Here is a 22561-nt window from a genome sequence, read left to right as displayed (position 1 = left end):
ATTTTCCATCATACCCTTTTTTATACTCCTCATTAGCCCATGTAGTGTCGTTACTCTGTCCGAGAAATGAGCAATAGGCTAGTAAAATCCGTGGAGACATCGTTACTCTGTCCGATAAGAGTCAGGAAAGTTGGTTGTCCGTCTCCACCTGAGTCGTGGGACATTCTGCATTTTTCTTTAATATTTTCAACAATAATTTTATAATTTGAGCATGTTTTTTGAATTAAGAAGATCAAAATGTGATTCATTGCTTATAACTTACCCTCCATGTTCCCAAATCATCCCAAAGTCGAAGGATCACTCCTGAATAAGAGAATATCATGGGATAAGGCTCCATCATCCCAATGGTTTCCTTTGTAACTCCTCCTCCCATAAGAAAGAAAGCATGTACTAAGGCCATATATGTTCCTACTGTGGTAACTCCATTTACTAAATATTCCTCTTGTGTTGGAACATATTTTTTGTTAAACCATCTAGCTTCAACTAGAAATGCTTCAGACATATCTATCCACTGTATCAAGATTAAAACTATGTCACCTTGTTGGACAAAACTATTGTCTACAATTAACAATAAGGCTTTGGTTGAACAACATTACCGTTCGCTTCGAATGAGGGATGATGCTCCATCCACATTCTTTAAGGACCCTATAGCCAATCTCGTTGGTAGTATTAAACAAAGCCATATAACATATCTTCATGTATTCAGGAAGTTGCTCAACTGCTTAAAGATCCCATCTAGTAGGTTTTTTTCCCATAAAGTTAGCAAAGATACATTTTTGAAAGAAAACAATAAAGAAGCTAAGATGAAATTGCAAACCTTTGAATTGCATTATTGAAGAGAACAAAGTTCTTCTATTGATCCATATGAGTCGAAGATGTCATCAATGACTAATAAGATGGCAATTGTTTTGTTAGCTCAATTTGACATTTTGAGTGCCATGGGTCTGGAAATATTCCAACAGTCCATAGGAAACACTCCAATGGTCGATCTCGCTCAAAGCCTAGCTTCTCAACAAGCCCTAAATCTTTCCACCACCTATTAAGAATATAGAGCATTGTCAATACTTATTAATGTACATCTATTTTAATGGTAATAAACTTTAAAAACTTTAAAACTAACTAAGCCTTTTGAGGGCTTAATTCCCAAGTCTCTACAGGAAGCATTTTATTGATTGATCAAGACACCAATTTGATATATAGCTTATATAAACTAATTAATGTTTGATCAATCATTCAAGTTTAAGCTGTATATGATTTTTAAATGTACACCTATTAAGTGTAAATTTTGACAATGGGTAAGAAGCACACACCAAACTCGAAACTAAGATGTTCTACTTAAGATCAAGAACACAAAGGTACCCCCACACTTGAGCTCTTATTACCCAGTATTGATTCTAACAACAGGTACACATCCTAATTAGGGAATCTCCCCATATCTTCCAAACACCACCTTACTTAAGGTAAGACCACTCATGACGTCGAGGGCACCAAGGACTTTAGGCTTCGGAGCATTTTCGACCAAACAATTGTACCGAGGCAATGACATTTCTTTCTTCTTTTTTTTTTTTTTTTTCATAAATTACGTGATTCTCAGATCCGTGCAATGTTCTGGCCTTTTAAGCTTTCTAGAAGGCTCATGTAACGAGCTTTAAGCCAACTACTCCCAAGCCAGATGGCTTTAGGGGATTGAGTGTGAAACACTCCTCGGGCTTACTCACTCAAACCAAAAAGGCTACGAGCCCGAACTGGATTCAAGAATACTAGAAATAATAACCTAACTAGTCACTCCAACCGTTTTACGTGAGACTTCGGGCTTGTGGCCTAGATGCCCCGGTTACTAAGTTGAAGCAACATAACTAAACTCTCATGATTTTTTTATTTTTTATTTTTTATGTCACGCTAAAACTAAACTTGGTCTCAGCTCCTAACCAAAAGCTCAAAGAAACACAAGACAGCCAAGAGGTCTATCCCTTCGACAAGATGGGGCTCTTATTGTCTGAGTCAAAGCCCACCTTAGGATACATACTAGCTACTGTCCTCTCAACAGGGTTTTCATTACTTCAGATTAGGGTTCGTAAGTCACTCTCTCCCGCGTTTCGCATCAAAGTAACAGAGAGACATATAACACTTACCAAAAGCCAAAAAATAAAAATCTGTCAATCAGTCTCACACCCCCCCCCACACACACTTAAAGTATGCAGTGTCCTCAATGCATGCAGAAGAATAAAAACAGGGATAAGGGAAGGAGTGTACCAGAAATCAGCAATATACGGCAGAATAGTGCATCCAGCAATCAGTAGTAGCTACCTAAAAAAACAAAAACAAACAAACACAGAACAAAAGTACTAAAAAAAAAATAGTGGGTTGCCTCCCAAGAGCGCTAAGTTTTACGTCTTCAGCCAGGCGACAGTAAAGCTCAGGATAGTCCATCAAAAGCATGATCAGAATCCACATCCACTAGGTCCAAAGACTCAATTAATTGGCCATCAGCAAGGCCATCAACATAGGGTTTCAGTTTTTTACCGTTAACCTCAAAAGTGTTCCCATTCTGTGAATTTCTTATCTCGATAGCACCATGAGGTGCAACAGATACAACCACAAAAGGCCCATCCCACCGAGATCTCAATTTCCCTGGGAATAAACGCAATTTAGAATTAAAGAGCCAAACACGCTGATTAGGCTCAAAGGACTTCCGAACTATGTGTTTATCATGAAACGCCTCAGTGCGGTCCTTATAGATGCGTGAGCTCTCATAGGCATCATTGCGCAACTCCTCCAATTTGGATAACTGGAGACGGCGAGTGGAACCAGCCTGAGTCATATCAAAATTAAATATCTTTATGGCCCAATATGCTCGGTGTTCCAACTCAACTGGAAGATGACAGGCTTTACCGAAAACTAATCGGTATGGAGACATACCTATAGGAGTTTTATATGCAGTTTGGTAAGCCCATAAAGCATCGGTCAGCTGAGTAGACCAATCCTTACGGTCCAATCTAACTGTCTTCTCGAATAACAATTTTATCTCTCGATTAAATACCTCCACCTGACCAGATGTCTGGGGATGATAAGGGGTGGCCACTTTGTGGGTAATAGAGTACTTCTTCAGTAAAGCCTCTAACCTCCAATGTCTAAAATGATAGCCACCATCACTAATGATGGCCCTGGGAAATCCAAAACGGCTAAAGATGCACTCCTGAATAAAAGACATAACCACCTTGTGGTCATTGGTCTTCATATCCTTGGCTTCTACCCATTTCGAAACATAATCAACTGCCACAAGAATATACCCATTATCGAATGAGGCAGGAAATGGGCCCATAAAATCTATACCCCAAACATCAAACATCTCAACTACTAGGATAGGGCTCAGGGGCATCTCATCATGTCGGGAGAGATTACCAACTTGTTGGCATCTCACGCACGCCTTGCAGAAGGTGTGTGCATCCCAAAATAACATGGGCCAATAAAAACCAGACTGCAGTACCTTGGCAGCAGTTTTCTTGCCACTGTAGTGTCCCCCACAGGCGAGAGTATGTCAAAACAATAATATGCTCTGAAACTCACTCTCAGGGACAGAACGACAAACGACCTCGTCCGAACAGTATCGGAACAATTTTGCATCCTCCCAGTAGTAGTATAGCACAGTAGAGAGGAACTTATCTCGAGCTGCTTTATCCCAATCAGGAGGTAATTGTCCAACAACGAGATAGTTCACTATAATGGCGTACCATGGAGTCAGTTTTGACGAAATGGAAAACAACTGCTCATCGGGGAAAGTTTCCCGAACCAACTCCGGTGTGGGAGGAGAATCTAGAAGAATTTGGGATAAATGGTCTGCTACAACATTTTTTGACCCCTTTTTATCCCTGATCTCCAGGTCAAACTCTTGAAGGAGGAAAATCCATCGGATGAGCCTCGGCCTAGCATCATGCTTGGATAGGAGATGCTGAAGAGCTGAGTGATCCGAATAGGCAATCACCTTCGAGCCCAGAAGATATGATCTAAACTTATCAAGGGCAAAAACTACTGTTAGTAACTCCTTCTCAGTAGTGGTGTAATTCATCTGAGCATCAGAAAGGGTTTTACTAGCATAGTAAATCACAACAGGCTTCCCATCAACCCTTTGGCCTAAAACAACACCAACAGCATAGTCGAACGCATCACACATGATCTCAAAGGGGAGAGACCAATCAGGTGACCTCATAACGGGTGTTTTAGCCAATGAATCACGAAGGGTGTGGAAAGCGTAAAGGCATTTATCATGAAAGATAAAAGGGGCATCCTTTGCAAGCAGACTGCACAGGGGCCTAGAAATCAAGCTAAAGTCTTTAATGAAACGCCTATAGAAGCCGACATGGCCCAAGAAAGAATGGACCTGCCGAACGGAAGTGGGAGGGGATAATTTAGCAATCAAATCAACCTTGGCCGGATCAACCTCAATGCCTCGTGCAGAAACAATGTGGCCAAGGACAATACCCTTTTAAACCATAAAATGGCTCTTCTCCCAACTAAGAATGAGATTTGTCTCCACACACCGTTTAAGAACCTGAGATAACTGGTGGAGACACTCATCAAAAGATGACCCAAAGACAGAGAAGTCCATGAAATGGCTCTGGAATGACTTGGTTTCTATTGCAGGTGCAGCGTGTCCATGGTTGGTGTTAGGAGATTTTAACTCCTATCTATTCGCAGAGGACAAGAGAGGACCGGGAAGGTTCTGTTGGGTAACCTAGAGGGGGGTGAATAGGTTACCACTAGTGGATTTTGCCTCTTTTTCGATTGGTTGCACACTTATATTAAATATAAAAAGCAGAAGTAAATGAGGCACAAGATTTATAGTGGTTCGACTAACTTAGCCTACATCCACTCCTCTCAACCTTGAGAGAATTCCACTAGTATTTTCCTTTCAATACAATAGGTGGGGAAATGACACATTTACAACTCTTTTTAACAGGATAAGAGGATCCTTACAATCTTAGTTCCAGGACAAGAGTATCCTTTCAATCTCTTAAGGATGAGAGGGTCCTTATACTAATCTAAGTACGGTCTAGATTAATACAACAATGCTTTATCAAATCAAAAGCATAAACAAGTAAATATAATAGAAGTTTGGTATAAATACCTATCAAAGAGTAGTGACACTTTTACCCTTTGAGTGATGGCGCTCAATGATATGAATGAGAGTGATGCACCTTGAGTCTCCTAGATGATTCTCCTTGATGGCATGAGTTGGAGAGAGTGGAGAGTTAAGAGCTTGGTAAAATCTCTTTGAAGAGCTTGAATTGAATAATTTAGCTCAATGATAAATTTTCACTTTTGTACTTTCACAAATGTACTATGTACTTTTTCTATCAAAAGATGTATTTTGTTCCTTGTTTGGATGTGTTTTATAAAGCCAAAAGTTGGAGTTTGTTTGTTCTCCAACGGATATAAAACTGTCATATTTTTAGACTGTCGGTCAACCTATAAAGGTTGTCGGTCGACCATCAAAAACTAGCCGTTGAAAAACTAGCCGTTAAGGCCAAGTTTGGGGCTGTAGGTCGATTGTCGGTCGACCTATGGATCGACCTACAAGTGTCGGTCGACCTATAGTTCTGTCGGTTGCAACCGACAGGCTACTGGAAACGGGTCTGTATTTTTTATATTATGTAGGTCGATCGACAGAGTCTGTAGGTCGACTGACAGACAGTTGTCCTATTTTTGATTGTCTGTCAAGGGGATTTTTGGTCCAGCTTGCTTGGGGACTTCATAGGTTTTTGTCTAACACTTTAATGGCCATGTTTCTTGAGTCTAGGGCATAGGAATGAGTTCCTCCTAGGGTCTCTTACATGTGAATGCAATGTGTGTGCAATGTGATATGCACATGTAACGAAATGTGTTCTAATGCTCTTGAATCTTCTTGGAGAGTCTTTGTCTTGTTAATTCTTTGCTTCCTTTAGAAGATGTTCCTCAATCTTCAATTTCTTCTTTTCCTTAACTCTTCTGTTGTGAGCTCCGTTGATCAAGTCTTTCCTGGATGCTTGATGCTTCCAACGTCGGACTATGAAGCGTGCTTAAAGATTGGAATATTAGTATTAATCTTTATGTTTGTTATCATCAAAATCAGTTTATGGAGGAATGTGTTTTCCAACAATCTCCCCCTTTTTGATGATGACAAACATGTGATTCAAAATATGCATTACTTATATATGTATGCAATTCAAGATAAATATATGCATTACTCATGTGGGCATGTAATTCAAGATGAATATGCATTATCATACATCATATGATTATTTGAATCATAATTCAAGGTAAAGATAAATATGTATATCATATATGCATTATCACATAATATGAATATTTGAAATCATAATAACTTCTCCCCCTTTTGTCAACACAAAAAGGAGGTATAGAGCATGAGTAGCTCCCCCTGAGCCAGTGCTAGTAACCAAGGACAAGCAAAAACAATCTTAGGGTGGCTCCCCCTAAGAAAATGACTTCCTGCATAGTTAGAAGAACAGAGAGCAAATAATATGAAGCCTAATAAAGTGTTAATTTTAAAAGCATCACATGCTTCAAAATAGAAGTTCCATGTTTTAAAAGTATGCCACAAAAGTACAGATCAAGAGTTCTAATATAAAGTCAGTGATGTCAACTATCTCTACTGTGGAGGAGGAGGAAAGAAATGCAGATTGAGACGCTGCAAGATCACTTGGTTCTCCTGTTGGATGCAAAGAATCTCTTCTTGATCTTTGTGGAGAGAGGTGAAGTGATCATCAAAGCCCTTCAGGCGGGTGTCAAGTTGTTGGCGAAAACTTGAAAATTCTCTTCTGGTGCCATAGTCCCCTGAGGGTTCACCAACATAGTCTTCATCCTCACTGTCGTCCTCTTCTTGTGACTCTGCTTCATCACCTGTGACATGTTGGGTAGCTCGCTTCCTTCGGGCTTGGTGTGAGGGAGGAGCCGCAACAAAACCCAGCTTCATCTTCTTGATGGTGGATGAGTCAATGTCAAGCATCTTGGGGTCAATGAATTCCCCAGAGAGATCCACCTCATGGAACTTAAGGATGGCAGTTATGAGTCTGCCATATGGAAGGTTTCCCCTATAATGAGGTACTGCACAGTGTTCCATGGTCTTCATAATCACATATGGAAGATTGATAGGATTGGCAGTGACAAGACACCAAGTAATGTAGGCTTGAAAGGGATTGACTTGGTCTCTATGGCCTCCTTTGGGCAAGATGTTGTAGCTTACAATGAAGCTGATCATCCTGGGTAGTTCATGAAGTTTGATAGCTTTAACAGTTGGTTCAAACCCAACATAGTCTTTCATGATGGCACCATAAATTTCATCAACATTCATAAAGGTTTTGGCATCCCCTTTGGGAGGAAGATAGCTCATATCTCTTAAGGTAGGAATTCCCATGATCTCTCCTAGATCTTCATAAGTGAACATGATGGGAACACCCTTTACTAGGGATGTGATGGCAAGCCTATCATCCACTATTTGGGTTCTCAGATTACATTAAAAGTGTCTGGCAAGGTCAGGATAGCAGGGATCAACATAAACTAAGGTATTTTCCCAACCTAAATATTTAAAATATTCTTCAATGTCATAGTCAAGGAATTGAGAAACTCTTACAGTTCTTTCCTTGTCAACCTTTCTCTTCTCAAATCTTCCCCAGAGAATGGAGGCTTCTTCGGAGATGAAGAGAAACTTATCATATGCTGCAGAGCTCTCTCCAACTTTGGCTTTCTTCTTTGGTTGCTTGCCCTTGCTTTGCTTTGGAGCCATTTGAAACCTAGGGCTTTAGAGATTTGAGAGAAATAGAGATTTTTGGGTTGGAAGTGGGTAGATTGTGTAGGAAGAGTGATTTGGGGCTTGGATTTGGTGAAATCTCAAGGGATTTTGCATGGTTTTACCTTGGAGTTCAGAGAAAGAGGGTTTTGGAGAGGAGAGGTCTCGAACAAAAGAAGAGGGAAATGAAAAAATCCTCTCGGTTCTTGTTTAAAAATGCAATTTTTCCATGTCGGTCGACCTACACGAGTCTGTCGGTCGACCGACAGGTCAAAAATAGGGATTTTAGCCCAAAATTCTCTAACAGCCTGATTTTTGGGCTTTTTGAGGATTTCACTTTACTCAAAAGGGTTGCAGATCCCGAGTTCTCTCCTCAAATAGCAGAATCTCTCTTCACTTAATGGCTTGGTGAGGATGTCTGCAAGTTGTTTTTCAGTTTCAATGTATTTTAGAACAATTTCCCTTTTTTGAACTATGTCTCTAAGAAAGTGATGCCTAATATCAATATGTTTGGCTCTTTAATGGAGAATAGGATTTTTGCTTAAATTGATTGCACTTGTATTGTCGTAATTAATTGGAGATGAACCAAAATGTATCCCATAGTCCATGAGAGTTTGCCTCATCCAAAGGACTTGGGCACAACACCTACCGGCCGTAATGTACTCGGCTTCAGTAGTGGAAAGAGCAACAGAGTTTTGTTTCTTGCTAAACCATGAAACCAAACAAGATCCTAAGAAGTGACATGTGCCACTTGTACTCTTGCGATCAAGATGGCACCATGCAAAGTCGGCATCCGAAAAGCTTATTAAATGAAAATTTTGGTTCATTGGGTACCATAATCCTACATTTGTAGTACCTTTAAGATATTTAAAGATCCTTTTAACGGCACTAAAGTGGGATTGCATTGGGTTGGCTTGGAATCTAGCACAAGCACACACGCTAAACATGATGTCTGGCCTACTAGCGGTGAGATATAGAAGGCTGCCAATCATGCCTCTATAGCGTGTAGGGTCTATGGGAGTACCTTCCTCATCTTTAGATAGCTTTAGAGAGGTACTCATGGGGGTGCTAGATGACTTTTGTCCATCAAAATCAAATTTCTTGAGAAGTTCTTTAGTGTATTTAGTTTGACATATAAAGATTCCATTTTTGGTTTGCTTAATTTGAAGTCCTAGGAAAAAATTTAGTTCACCCATCAAACTCATTTCAAATTCATCACTCATGCATTTGCTAAATTCAACACAAAGATTTTCATTGGTGGATCCAAATATAATATCATCAACATATATTTGCACAATAATAGAGTCTTTTCTTTTATGTTTCACAAACAAAGTTGTGTCAACCTTACCCATTTGAAATCCACTTTGGATTAGGAATTCACTCAATCTCTCATACCAAGCTCTAGGAACTTGTTTGAGTCCATAGAGAGCTTTGTTAAGTTTGAAGACATGATCCTGATATTTTGTATCCTCAAATCCGGGAGGTTGTGCAACATATACTTCCTCCATGATAAAGCCATTTAAAAAGGCACTTTTGACATCCATTTGGCACAGCTTAAAATTTTTATGACATGCAAAAGCAAGTAGCATTCTAATAGATTCCAGTCTTGCTACCGGTGCATAGGTTTCATCAAAATATATCCCTTCTTGTTGATTATATCTTTTGGCAACTAATCTAGCCTTGTTTCTAATGATTGATCCATCTTCATCAAGTTTGTTTCTAAACACCCATTTGGCTCCTATAATAGAATGATTCTTGGGTTTTGGGACAAGCTTCCAAACATTGTTTCTTTCAAATTGATGGAGCTCTTCTTGCATAGCTACTATCCAATCACTATCTTTCAATGCTTCTTTTATGTTTTTAGGTTCAATTTTGGATATGAAAGCAACATTGTTGCAAATGTCTTGAGTTTTAGATCTAGTTTGGATTTATTTGTCTAAGTCTCCAATGACATGATCCAAGGGATGGTCTTTCCAAGGTCTAACCTCTTTGGGTAGATCTTTTGGTTGGTCTTCGGGTTCTCTTAGAGAGAAATTTTCTATGCTCTCCCTAATCTCAACAAATGTATCATCATCATCAACCAATGGCTTGTTTCTATCTTTAGGAAGAGATTCATCAAATTTTATATTCATTGATTCTTCAATAATCAAGCTTTTCTTATTGAAGACTCTATAGGCTCGACTATTTGATAAGTATTCAAGGAAAATACCATCATCGGCTTTAGCATCAAATTTTCCTAAGTTATCCTTAGTATTCAATATATAGCATATACACCCAAACACTTTGAAGTAATCAACTTTAGGTAGTTTATTATGATAGAGTTCATAGGGTGTTTTGAGTAATATAGGTCTAATTAATACACGATTTAACACATAGCAAGCCGTATTGACCGCTTTGGCCCAAAAATATTTTGGAAGAGAGTATTCATTTATCATTGTTCTAGCGGTCTCTTGGAGTGATCTATTCTTTCTTTCAACCACCCCATTGGATTGAGGTGTTCTAGGAGCGAAGAAATTATGGGTTATGCCTTGTTTATTGCAATAACTCCCAAATTGATTGAGATTGTCAAATTCTCCTCCATGATCACTTCTAATGGTTGTTATGAGATATCCCTTTTGGTTTTGTATTCTCTTACATAGAGATGCAAATTCATCAAAGGCTTCATCTTTATGTTTTAAAAATAGAGTCCATGTGAAGCGAGAGAAATCATCAACTATTACAAAGGTGTATCTTGAACCGCCTAGGCTAGGTGTCGTAATAGGTCCAAACAAGTCCAAGTGTAGTAGTTCTAAGGGTCTAGTGGTAGACACTCCATTTTTTTATTTATGAGATACCTTGGTTTGTTTTCCTCTTTAACAAGCATCACATACATGGTCTTTTTCAAATTTGAGTTTAGGTAAGTTTCTAACTAAATTCTTAGATGCAATGGTCTTAATCACTTTTACATTAACATGTCCTAATTTTCTATGCCATAGGTAGGGATCAACATCATTTGACACAAGACATGTATTACTAGAATTAGCTTCATCCAATAAGCAGATATAGATATTATTTTTCCTAATTCCTTTCAAGATAGTCTTATCATTTGAATTTTTCACTAAGCAATGAGAGGTTTTGAAAATGACACTATATCCTATATTACATAATTGACTCACACTAAGTAAATTATACTTTAAATTATCAACTAGGCATACATTGGATATGATTGTACCTCCAATGGTGATTTCACCGATGCCAATGATTTTTCCTTTGCTATTGTCCCCAAATGTCACCATTCCTCCATTGTACTTGTTTAGCTTGGTGAATAGATTGGGGTTGGCCGTCATATGCTTGGAGCATCCACTATCAATATACCATTCAATTGCTTCATTGCTCTTCAAGCATACCTACAAAAGCAATCAATTATATGTTGGTCCCCATAATCTCATGGGTCCATTGAGGTTAGGATCGATCATACCCTTAGGTATCCAAGCTCTTCTAGAATTTTGATTTTGTATTGTAGGTTTTCGATGTCCATATGATCTTTGGGTTCTTCTTGGCCCTTGAAATTCATAGTGTCTATATGGAACAGAGTAATTTTGTGATGTGTAAGACTTATTGTTGATATAGGCCCTTTGGTGATCATGGGGCCTAGTGTATGTGTTTGGTCTATAGTGATTTTGAGGTCTTTGGGGTGCATATGGCATATATGAAGCATTTTTCCTATATGGTTGAAATGGCTTAGGCTTGGGATATTGCCTTTGTGGCCTTTGGGGCATAAATTCTCTTTGAGGTTTGTTGGTCCTCTTTTGAGAAGTATAGTAGAATGCATGATGCTTCTTTTTTGTATCCGATTCTTTATATATCACCTTACCATCAATATTGGCACCGATGCAAGTTTCATGCCCGGGTAAATGACATTTTTCACATACAATGGGATGTGAGGTTTGGCCTTGGTTTGATTTTCTCCATCTTGGAGTTCTCATCTTTCCCTTTCCTTTGGCTTGATGTGGTCTTTTACCATTATAGCCTAGACCTTCTTTATTTTGAGGTCCCTTTTGTGGGTTTCCTAATAATGTATCTAAGGTCTTTTGACCCTTAGTAAAGGTGTGCAATATGGATGTTAGATTCTTATTTTCTTCTTCTAGGTTGTGTGCATGTGAAGTCAACTCATCAATTTTGTGTTGAAGATTAGCTACTTCTTTTTCTAAGGCCTTTTTAGAAGCTTCCTCTTGGAGACTTACATTATAAAGTTCTTCAAAGGCCTCTTGAAGTTCTTTATATTCTAAATCATCATTGCAAATCGACAAGGAGCTATGAGAGGGAGAGTTTACCTCGTCATCATCATTGTTGTGAGCCATTAGTGCCAAGTTGACGGTCTCTTCATCGGATTCATTATTTTCTTCTTCACTATCACTTGAATCCCATGATATCTCGACGGTGCAAGCCTTTTTCTTTCTACTTTCCTTTCCTTTTAGCTTGGGGCACTCGGTTTTGAAGTGTCCGGGCTTTCTACATTCATAACACACAATGTCCTTGTTAGTATTGAAAGGTTTTTCCTTTGTGTATGTTTTACCTTTGTTTTCTTTTGATGGTTGTCCTTTGTAGAATCTTCCTCCTCTCTTTCTTAGGAATTTTTGGAACTTCCTTGTGATTAGAGAGATTTCTTTCTCTAGATCCTCTTTATCGCTTTCTTCTTCTTCGGATTCACAAGAGGTCTTGAGTGCGATGGACTTTCTCCTTGGTTCTTTTACTTCTATGACTTTATCATCTTCAAGGAGTTCAACTTCATGGGTTTGTAGAGTACCCATCAATTCATCCATGTGTAGGACCTTTAGATCTTTTGTTTGTTTGATGGCGGTCACCATTGGTCTCCACTTGGAGGGTAGTGATCTCAAGATCTTTCTTACATTCTTCGCTTTGGTGTATTCCTTTCCTAAGCTTTTCAACTTGTTAACAATGTTAGTAACCTAGTAAATATGTTAGAAATACTTTCATCATCAAACATTTTAAACAATTCATATTCATGAATAAGTTTTGTCAATTTTGAGTTGTTTAACTTGTGATGTTCCTTCATAGGTAACCACAAAAGTATCAAACATCTCCTTAGCCGTGTTACACATACTAGTTCTATTGAATTCCTTTTCACTAAGAGCACATTGTAGGAATGCAATAGCTTTGTAGTTTTGTTGTATGTGTGTTTTATCCGATGGTGTCCATTCGGATTTCTCCTTAGGTACAATTCTTCCTCCAACTTATTTTGTGATTTGGAAGGGACCTTCCTCAATCACAGTCCATACATCAATATCATGAGCACACACATAATTTTTGAACCTACACTTCCAGTAGGCAAATCCTTCACCATCAAAGTATGGTGGCCTAGAAGTGTTGAGCCCCTCAATTTGGTGTGTAGATGATGATGATGTCATGGATCGTTTTTAGCACAATATAAAGATAATATGGTCTTAGTTTTGAGCTTCCGCTCTGATACCAATTGTTGGGTAACCTAGAGGGGGGTGAATAGGTTACCACTAGTGGATTTTGCCTCTTTTTCGATTGGTTGCACACTTATATTAAATATAAAAAGCAGAAGTAAATGAGGCACAAGATTTATAGTGGTTCGACTAACTTAGCCTACATCCACTCCTCTCAATCTTGAGAGAATTTCACTAGTATTTCTCTTTTAATACAATAGGTGGAAAAATGACACATTTACAACTCTTTTTAACAGGATAAGAGGATCCTTACAATCTTAGTTCCAGGACAAGAGTATCCTTTCAATCTCTTAAGGATGAGAGGGTCCTTGTACTAATCTAAGTACGGTCTAGATTAATACAACAATGCTTTATCAAATCAAAATCATAAACAAGTAAATACAATAGAAGTTTGGTATAAATACCTATCAAAGAGTAGTGACACTTTTACCCTTTGAGTGATGGTGATCATTGATATGAATGAGAGTGATGCACCTTGAGTCTCCTACATGATTCTCCTTGATGGCATGAGTTGGAGAGAGTGGAGAGTTAAGAGCTTGATAAAATCTCTTTGAAGAGCTTGAATTGAATAATTTAGCTCAATGATAAATTTTCACTTTTGTACTTTCACAAATGTACTATACACTTTTTCTATCAAAAGATGTATTTTGTTCCTTGTTTGGATGTGTTTTATAAAGCCAAAAGTTGGAGTTTGTTTGTTCTTCCACGGATATAAAACTATCATATTTTTAGACTGTCGGTCGACCTATAAATGTTGTCGGTCGACCATAAAAAACTAGCCGTTGAAAAACTAGCCGTTAAGGCCAAGTTTGGGGCTGTAGGTCGATTGTCAGTCGACCTATGGATCGACCTACAAGTGTCGGTCGACCTATAGTTCTGTCGGTTGCAACCGACAGGCTACTGGAAACAGGTCTGTATTTTTTATATTCTGTAGGTCGACCGACAGAGTCTGTAGGTCGACCGACAGACAGTTGTCCTGTTTTTGATTGTCTGTCAAGGGGATTTTTGGTCCAGCTTGCTTGGGGACTTCATAGGTTTTTGTCTAACACTTTAATGGCCATGTTTCTTGAGTCTAGGGCATGGGAATGAGTTCCTCCTAGGGTCTCTTACATGTGAATGCAATGTGTGTGCAATGTGATATGCACATGTAACGAAATGTGTTCTAATGCTCTTGAATCTTCTTGGAGAGTCTTTGTCTTGTTAATTCTTGGCTTCCTTTAGAAGATGTTCCTCAATCTTCAATTTCTTCTTTTCCTTAACTCTTCTGTTGTGAGCTCCGTTGATCAAGTCTTTCCTGGATGCTTGATGCTTCCAACGTCTGACTATGAAGCTTGCTTAAAGATTGGAATATTAGTATTAATCTTTATGTTTGTTATCATGAAAATCAGTTTATAGAGGAATGTGTTTTCCAACAGGTTCAATATGGGCTCCGCTGAGGATTTTGCCGCTATGATAGACTCAACATCCCTTTCCCTTATCCCTTCTTCGGGTAACAGGTTTACTTGGTCCAATAATCACCGCGTGGGGAATGTGCGGGCTGTTTTAGATCGCAGTCTTTGTAATGACGCCTGGTGGATGCACTATCCTGACAGCGTTCAGAAGGTTCTGGTAAGGGGGACGTCTGACCACTCCCCAATTCTTGTTCTATGTGAGACAGTGCCGAAACCATCAAATGTTCCGTTCCGGCTTCAACGCTTCTGGACCGAACATGTGGAATTTCGAAGGTTTGTAGAACAATCTTGGGCTGATCCTGTGCAGGGGTCCCCTCTTTTTGTGGTGGCGCAGAAACTGAAACGGTTAAAGGGGCCATTAAAGGAGTGGGCAAGAGGGGTGTTTCCCCATGTTGATCAGGAGATCACCCGTACCAAGACTGATCTAGATTCAGTGCTTGCTTCCATAGAGGTGGAGGGATTCACGGAGGAGCTTTTTGACAGAGAATCACAGTCACGTAAAGATTATGATAATGCAGTGATGTTGCAGGAGAAATTGTGGAAGGAAAAATTAAGAGATAAGTGGATCAAATTTGGGGACCGATGCACAAAATATTTCCATCTCTCCACCAAGATCAGGAGTGTATGGAGCAACATTAGGGAGATCAAAATGGAAGATGGCACAGTTCTATCTGAAGCAAAGGCAATTGGGGAATGTATGGTTGCTCACTTCGAAAAAAAAATTAAAAAGGTGGAATAAACAAAAAAATCTGATTTACTAGAGGTAATCCCCTCCTTGGTATCTACAACGGATAATGAAATGCTAGTTAAAATCCCTTGCAAGGAGGAAATCAGAGATGCAGTTTTTGACTTAGACCCCAACAGTGCGCCAGGATCGGATAAGTATCCAGGAGCTTTTTTCAGAGTGTGCTGGAATGAAGTAGGCAGTGACGTTTGCAGGGGGATTCAAAACTTCTTTAGAGAAGGAGTAGTTACAAAAGGAATTAACTGCAATTTTTTAAGCCTGGTCCCAAAAGTAGAGAATGCCAATAAAGTTGGACAATTCCGCCCGATCTGCATGGGTAATTTCTTCTTCAAGTTGATTCCGAAAATAATGGCGATGCGCCTCTCTACCATCCTTAATAAATTGGTCTCGCAAGAGCAAGGAGCTTTCCAGCATGGCAAGGTAATCTTTAAGAATATTAGAGTAGCATCAGAACTAATAAATTTATTGACTGCTAAGTGTAGGAGAGGTGGGGTCACCATGAAGCTGGACATTCAAAAGGCTTTTGACACTTTGGAGTGGGATTTTTTATTTGATGTTCTCTATAAGTTTGGATTCTCTGCACTTTAGATCTCATGGATTCACCAGATTCTGCTCTTGACAAAAATCTCAGTTCTGATAAATGGTGGGCCAATGGGTTTCTTTGGTATGGAAAGAGGACTCAAGCATGGGGATCCGCTCTCCCCATTATTATTTATTTTGGCTGAAGAAGTTTTGTGTCGTGGTCTCACTGATCTTCGCATAAGGGGGGGGATGTCAGCACTCCCAGGTCTCTGCCAGGTATGTACACCCACCCACCTCCTTTATGCTGATGATCTGTTCATTTTTATGAAAGCAGAAACGTGGGCTTTGAAGAGGGTGATGTTGTTCCTAAAGGAATATGGTGAATATTCAGGGCAAAAAATAAACTTGGCTAAGAGCAAGGCCTTCTGGGAAGGATCTCGGTGACCCGCAGACAACACCTGAAATCAGAGATGGGAATCCCAATCTGTAATTTCCCCACCAGGTACCTAGGGATAGGGCTAAAGAAAGGGCGGATTACAAAAGATTTCTTCATGCCTTTGATCGATTACTTCAAGCACAGGCTCGCTGCATGGAAGGGTAGACTGCTCTCCATGGCAGGGCGGGTAGAACTGGTAAGATTAGTAATGTGCAGCATCCCAATTCATAACTTTTCAATATACCTATGGTTGTCTTCGGCGATTGAAATCATGGAGCGCTGGATCCAAAATTTCATATGGTCAGGGGAATCGGAGAGGAAAAAGGCTATCACAGTCCGTTGGGATAGTTTATGGAAGCCCAAAAGAGAAGGTGGCCTTGGAATTAGGTGCATGCGGGATGTAAATTTGGCACTAATTGCAAAATTGGCATGGAACATCAAGACGGCGAAGTCAGATCTAGCAGATTTTCTAAGAGGAAGGCTGGTAAACAAGGATGGTGCTCTCAAAAAACATGTGGGATCTTCATCGATTCTGCCAGAGATTCAAAAAGTGTGGAATTTTGTTAATAATGCAGAGCGATGGGTGATAGGAGATGGCACCAAAGTGCGGTTCTAGTATGATGCCTGGGCTGGGGATCAAAGCATTGAGGCTCGCCTGCAACCACACTAGATTCCAAAGAATCTAACTGCTATGGTTTTAGATTTATTTGAAGGGAACAAGTTGACGATGCCGCATGTGGAGAATCCTACACTTAAAAATATTTTTGAAGAAATTCAAGGCCTGGACATAACCAGCTCTAATCGAGAGGATGCAAGATTGTGGGTGCACTCAAAGGAAGGCATATTCACTGTGACATCAGCATGGGAGGAGATGAGGCAAAATGCAACTCCACCGCAGTGGCTATGGGCAGTATGGCAGCGGCAGCTTCACCCTCGTACCTCTCTCTTTGGATGGCATTTGATGCATAATGCCCTCCCCACAGATGAAAGAATTCGTTGTCATAAGGTACCTTTAGTATCTAGATGTGAGCTCTGTCGATCTGAGGCGGAATTAGGTTTGCACATGTTTTTAGATTGCAACTTCACAAGGCAAGTGTGGGCTGAATTACTATCTTTCTTTAAAGAAATATGGAGAGGCTTCCCTACTCTGGAACTGTTCTTCTCATGGTAGTGGAGGAGAACCAAGGTGGTTTCAGTACCTGATATCTGGAAGGCCTTGGTTATTATTACATGCCAGCAAATATGGCTAGAGAGGAATAAAAGAAGGTTTGAAGGCTCAATCTGCACCCCAAGGCAGATTGTGAAGAAATGTATAAGAGGGATAGCAAACTGTACGAGACTCAATGGCATCCAAGTCAAATCGGTTCAGGATTTGATTTTAGCGAGAACATTTCAACCCACAATCTCAAAGCCCTAGGCCAAGCGAATCATTGAATTGAAGTGGAGAGCTCCACCCCCCGGCTGGTGCAAGCTTAACATTGATGGAGCCTCCCTGGGGAATCCAGGGTCCTCAGGGGCGGGGGGTATTTTCAGAAATCACATCGGGCAGTGTCCAGTTGTTTTGCTACCTATCAGGGGGTAGGAACAAACTATAACGCTGAGATGGCAGCCTTTTTTATTGGCATCAAGGAAGCTCAGAGATTGGAGATTGGAAAACTATGCGTGGAATGTGACTCCACTTCTGTAGTCACCGCGATACTCAGTTCAAAGATTCCATGGAGTTTTCTGCAAGTGTGGTGGTCTGCAATAAGCTATTTACATGGCACCCAATGGCGAATTACTCATTGTTTTAGGGAAGGGAATACACCTGCTGATGCCCTTGTGAAACACGCTGCTGTTTCAAAAATATCATGTATCTGGAACACGACACCAAGCTTCATTGTGCAATCAGTTGCATGGGAAGCATTGGGCCGGTCACAATATAGATTTGAATGATTCTGGGTAGGGTGAGTGTCAGCTACTAGTTGCACTCCGTAATGTAATGTAATTTCTCTTTTCTTATCAATATATACATTGCAGACCTTTAGCAAAAAAAATGGTAAAAAGCCTCTCGCTATACATATATGATTTTTAATGACTAACCTTCTTACTTCTACCATCTCCATTTGGTGTAGCAATTGAATGTTGTTAAAATCCAACTTTGCAAGCTGTCCAAGAACTGTGCTTCATGTGGTTTTTAGGGCATATTCATCAATATACCTTCTAGCTTCCAACCTTACCATCCTTAAGTGTCTTGGGAGCTCCAAGGCTGTTCCAACTTCTCAAGCAAGAGGAAGATCCAAATTCGGCATTGATGTTCTCAAGTTATTTTTGGTGAATTCCATGGCCTCTAATAATATTTCCTCTCCCTTTTGCACCTAAGTAGGAAGCTTCATACAAACTTAGCATCCCTACTATATCATTGTTTAATGCCTCCTTGAATTTCCCTTCCTTGTTGATGAACTTGTTAAACGCATCTTCTATTATAACAAAATGAATAAACAATATGAGAGGAAAAGAAAATTTGGAAACAGCCTCTTCTACAAAGCAGAGGGTTAAGCCTGCGTACAATTGTCCCTTCCAGACCCTGTAGTAGCGAGAGCCTTGTGCACTAGGATACTCTTTTTATGCATAATACTGTCATGCCATTTTAAGCCATGTCCAGTCCTGTGAATTTGTGCTCATCCATGATCCAGACCTGGTTTCAGTCAGGGCGGAAACCAAGACGTATCGGATCACGTTTTAAGGTTTTGATCCTGGGCCTCCCTGGGTTGACACCCAAGGTCAATACATGGGTTTTGTTTCGATGAGGCCTAAAATCGAGATAAGTCAGAGATTTTGGTCAGTTTCCACCGAGATGTAATTCCATGGATTAAATATTCTGACTTGGACCGGGCTGAGGCTCTAGACTCAAATTGCCCGGGGTTTGGGCTCAAATCGGTCATGGTCTAGAGACTCTACCTTGAACCCAGCTTGGTTACTTAAAACCTAAGTAACCAGGCTGGGCTCAGCCAGGTCCAGCCGGTTTAATTCTTTCTGGCATGAAGCAAGGATGGTTCAAGCTGTATGGATACTTGGGTTATCACCTGGAGATACATGGTAGCCATTCTCTCTCAGTAATCTAAAGCGAAGAGCAGTGACAAATTTAGAGAAAAAGAGAGAAAGAGAGAGAGAGAGAGAATAGTAATAGAGTAATACTGTGTTGCAAGAAGACTCGTCGACAGTGTGTATGAGAGATGGTCTCCATAGTGATGAGGAAGATGAAGTAGTAGATGCCGAGTAATTTATTTTCCAAGAAGAGACCTTTAAGGAAGAAGAAGGCACATTAAGAAAGAATGACGAGAAGGGGGAAAAAGTGACCTTCACAGTAGCCATTAGAGAGCTATGCTCTTCTTGTGCTTTAGAAGTGATAAATAGATGTGCTTAGACTACAGTATTGGAGCTAGCGATGCCCTTCATGTGCTTTAGAAGTACTATGAAATTCCATGTGAGTGGCCCTGGACGACCTTGGAGGGTACTTGTAGAAGCAAGTAATCCGGGTAGGATGGAAGAAAGAAATCATACGAAAAGAAAAAAAATAAAAATAAAAAGCATGGGTAGAAAGAAAGAGCAACGAGTGGGAACAATTATCGAAATCGTGATCTCGCCAAAGGCTTTTTGGTGCGAGTTCAGATCTGCTACCCACATGGGGACAGGTGGGGATAGATCTGAACCCTTCATGGGTGTGGGATCCGCCTCTAGGGTGTGGGACCCACACCCCATGGAGGGGTCAGATCTGGATTCTTCTGGTGCTGCCCTGAATCAGTAGATAATAAAAGGGACAATTACTATCACTACCCTACACTTAGCCTATATTTATTAAAATTACCCTACCTTAAACTTCTTTTCTGATACTACCCTGCTTTTAAACTTTTACATCTCCTTCTACCTTCATGTTTTTAAATACCTAGAATGTCCTTCCTTTTCACCTAGTAACCTGCTAATCTATTTGACCTATCATTCTTCTTCTAATTTTTACTATTTTTATCATTAAAATAGAAAAAAATCAAAACACTCACCCTTATTCCTCTCTCCCATTTTTTTATTTGATCTTTTACTCCATTTACTTTTTTACTATTTCATTTTAGGAGATTTCCTGACTAAAACAAAAAGAGAAGGAAAATAAAAAATAAAGAAAACTTCGTCAAAAAATTGACTGAACGTCTATCATCAAAACCAAAACTCCTCAAATGAGGACTATGGTTAAGAATATTTAATGAAAGCAAAATGAAAAACCAAAAAAAAAAAAAAAAAATTAGTATGGGTTGCCCGGTTTGTTGTCTGAAACACAAAATTATCATTTCAGAAAGCTCAAATCTCAGAAAAAACGAAGCCAGGAAGTAGAAAAACCAAATGGTAATAAAAAAATCTGTGAAAAGATATTTGAGCATTCAAATTTGGGTTTGCTAATCGGGGTGTACCTGGATCGTGATCCTTTACAGTGCACTGCCGATAGCGGCCAGAGCGATGCACTAATGAGGCAAGGCATAATGACCGCTTTACCCCCGCTCGGACAAGGCGCTCGGGCAGGGGTAAGGTGGTTATTGCGCCACACCTCATTAGTACGTCGGTCTGACTGCTACTGGCAGGCGCGCCGTAGAAGATCTGTGTTGGGTGTACCTTGATTTTGGGTATGGTATAAGCCAAGTTTCCCAAACCTGGAGAAAGAATCCTTATCAAATTTTATCTCCTGCTGCTGCTCAGCCAATCCTTCCTCCTCCTCCTCCTCGCCATCAACACTACAAACTCCAAAATCCCCGTCAGGGCAACAAGAACATCCGCTCACCTCATCTTCCTCTAGCCCCAATTTTTCTGCGCCAGAATTAACTTGTTTCGAGTCTTCCGATCAGAGAGACCTTACATGGAGAATTTTCAGAACCCAACTTTCCTGCTCGTTCTGGTTCTCGTTCTCGTTCTCGTTCTCGCTCTCCTCCGCGAGTCCAACACCAGCAGTCACTTCTCCGTCTTCTCCATTCCCAATGATAAAAACCGGATCTTCAAGAGCGACACCGTCATTGGGCTTCCCAATCCTACCTCGGGGCCATAGAAATCTGAAAGGGAACGTGAAGAGGAAAATCTCGACGACGAAGAGGGTCTCTGAGTTAAAGTTGTGGCAGTCGATTTCTCAAGAGAAATTCCATTAGAGTTAGTGGAAGCCCCACCTCCAGAACGTCCCAGAGCACTGACATGTGCCGGGTGCACACAGTCGACGAGAGATCCAGCGACGAAGATGGGTGAAGGGCCCGTGTTGTAAGTACCATGGTCCTTGGGACGAGGGTTCCTCAGCCTTATGGCGACAAAGATTAGCTTCGATGAATAACGGCATATCGTTCCAACATATCATCATGGGGATTGGGGTCATACGTCATAAAGAAACGGAGTCACCACCTAGGATTAGGGCCTAGGACCCAATGGGTGTAGCCCCATCCGAGATTAGCAAAAAGGGTTACGTGATTCCATATGGTCTGGTCAGAGATTCAGGGGAAGTAGTCAGGTTACGTGTTATACCCGTACCCCGAGAATATAATTAATTATTATTTTGTTCCCGTGATGTGTGGTTACCGCTGCCATATATGCTAGTGAGCTGTTCTCACTGGTGGTCAAACCTAGCTGCAAAATCATTGACCACAGCACGGGCTTGCCTGTGGAGGAAAGGTTCCTCAACCGCCGGTGGGGGAAATTTGTTGACGGCGACTTCGTTGATTTTCCTCCAAGTACTAGTCCGGGAAGTGAAGAGTACCGGAGCGTCGCCTCACTTGGACACCTCGTTCAGTGATGAGCTTGACACTGCCGTGGCGAGACTGTTCGGGTCATGGGTGACAAACCATGACAAGGGAGATGTAAGTTCTAACCTTGAATTTAATTACTTACCCCTCCCTTCGGTGTCCTCGAAGTACGAGTCAGGGTTTGAACTACCCGAGCTATTATGGTTGAATGGGGAATATTTCAATTGTGGGTCCCACTTATTTAAGGGAGCGTGTGATGGGTTTATAATCCCATGGTGGATGGACCCATCCCTAAGTGGGTTCTTTTCTATTTGAAACCAATGGGTCGACCCATTACCTCTTGACCCGTTTTACTTAAAAGATCCAAGACCCATTCTTTACAAATAAGTCTAAAGGGGGAGAGAGC

General features: G+C 40.4%; 1 pseudogene; it reads right to left on the bottom strand.

The window, feature by feature from the left end:
* Positions 1–244: 244 nt before the first annotated feature.
* LOC122644695 lies at positions 245–21690 on the bottom strand (annotated as a pseudogene).
* Positions 21691–22561: the final 871 nt, after the last annotated feature.

The sequence above is a fragment of the Telopea speciosissima genome, chromosome 11 (assembly GCF_018873765.1).
Source record: "Telopea speciosissima isolate NSW1024214 ecotype Mountain lineage chromosome 11, Tspe_v1, whole genome shotgun sequence".
Lineage (NCBI taxonomy): Eukaryota > Viridiplantae > Streptophyta > Magnoliopsida > Proteales > Proteaceae > Telopea > Telopea speciosissima.
Note: the sequence above shows the minus strand (reverse complement) of the source record. Positions and strands in the feature narration are given on the sequence as shown.